The sequence below is a fragment of the Danio rerio genome, chromosome 8, assembly GCF_052040795.2.
Source record: "Danio rerio strain M-AB ecotype USA chromosome 8, GRCz13ab, whole genome shotgun sequence".
NCBI lineage: Eukaryota > Metazoa > Chordata > Actinopteri > Cypriniformes > Danionidae > Danio > Danio rerio.
This window is the reverse complement of record NC_141028.1, coordinates 55,961,514-55,963,374: the sequence shown is the minus strand read 5'-3', so window position 1 is coordinate 55,963,374 and position 1,861 is coordinate 55,961,514.

The window sequence follows — 1,861 nt, the reverse complement described above, 5'->3', positions numbered from 1 at the left end:
GATTTCACTCATTTTTTCATTCATATTTGTACAGTACACCCCCCCCCCCCCCAATTAAAAAAATGTAAATCACATTACTTGTACAGTACACAAATATTGAAGAAAAATATTTAGTGTAATTCACCCTACTGTACTTTTATAATTTTAATAGGTGTTGTACATTCACAGAGGCCAGACTGACTTACTACAGGTGAGAAGTCACCCCCATTTTCGTTCATATATGTACAGTACACAAATTTTTTTCAAATGTGTTTACAGTAAATCACCCTAATGTACTTTTAGAATTATAAAGGATGTAGTACTTTCGCATAGGCCAGACTGACTTACTACAGGTGAAATATTACCCATATTTTCATTCATATTTGTACAGTACACAAATATTGATGAAAAACGCTTACAGTAAATCACCCTACTGTAATTTTCCCTTTCTAAAGTGTGTAGCACACAGTTTTTCACAGCAGACTGACCTACTACAGGTGGGAGTTTAACCGTTTTTTTTATTTTATTTTTTTACTTTATTTATGTACAGTAGAGAAGTATTTTAGGGGGAAAATACTTTGATTTTCAGATACATAACTATTGAGATTTTGATAAATCTTGTGTAACAATAAAACAATTCTTAAACAGTAAACACATAAATTAAATGTTTTCCTTCCAACATGCCAATCTTTTAGTGGTGCTGCTGTTTTTATATTTAATGTGCAAGAAGATTGAGAATTTCAAAATAAAATGCGACAGGCTGTGCTAAAATTTGCAAGGAAAGGAAAGAGTTGACTTGCAATTGCCTAAAATTATGGTATTACATTCTGTTGAAAATGTATGCATAAAATTGTGGTGCAGAGGATCCTCTGTTACTAATATACAGTGCATTCAGAAAGTATTCATAGCGCTTCACTTTTTCCACATTTTTTAATGTTACAGCCTTATTCCAAAATCCTTTTGTTTTGTGTACTTTTGCTTTTGCATATTTTATTAAGTTTATTAAGCAAATGTTGTTAATGAATGGTTGAAAATGAATGAAATACACTTTCCAGAAATGTGTTAAAGTGCAAGGTGACCTACATTTAACAGACTTCAAGCAACCAAGTTGTCAAAAAAAATTTTTTTAAATACTATAATAATTTTACAAGCTTATAAGAACCCTTATTTTCTTGCTGACTAAGGTTGTAATTAAAACTAGAGATAAACTGCTTTGTTTTTTTTTTTTGTAAATCATCTCAGTCATTAAGCCATGTACGGCATAGAATGTTCAAAAGGCATTAAATGTAAGACACTAAAATTCTAGTTTAGATTTTTTTTTAAATTTATAATTCTTTTCCCTTTTTGTCTTGGCACTGCTTTTGCTTGAGTGTGTGTGTGTGTGTGTTTATGTGTGTTATATTGTACCCTGAGTGCCTTAGCCAAAGTAATTACCCCCAACCTTCATTTAACTGGAACACAAAGGTTTTGGGCAGAGGCCTTTGTCATTTTAAAGCCTCTAAATAAGGGCTTCTCTGTCTCTAATCATTCATCACGTGCACCGAATTTCTCTCTCATTATCTGCCACTTCTACTAATTGAGCTGATTTCGCTCAGTGTTCTTTGAGGATCCGGCTGCCATGAGATACTGCCGGCTGAAATTAAGACAAACACAGTTTCTGCTTATTGCGTTTTACCTCCAGCTGCAGACTTTATAAACTGATAAAGGGAGACTGTAATTACCTGATTCTTCTCTGTTTTGAAACAGTAGTAGGCGATTTCGGACGCAGCCTGTGTTAGGAACATGTCAATTTCAGCACACTTCTTTTATAAAGCTCTTTTCTAATGAGCTGGTTATCTAAATCAGGCAGGGGGAGAGGGTTGTGAGGACCAGGATTAAGAAC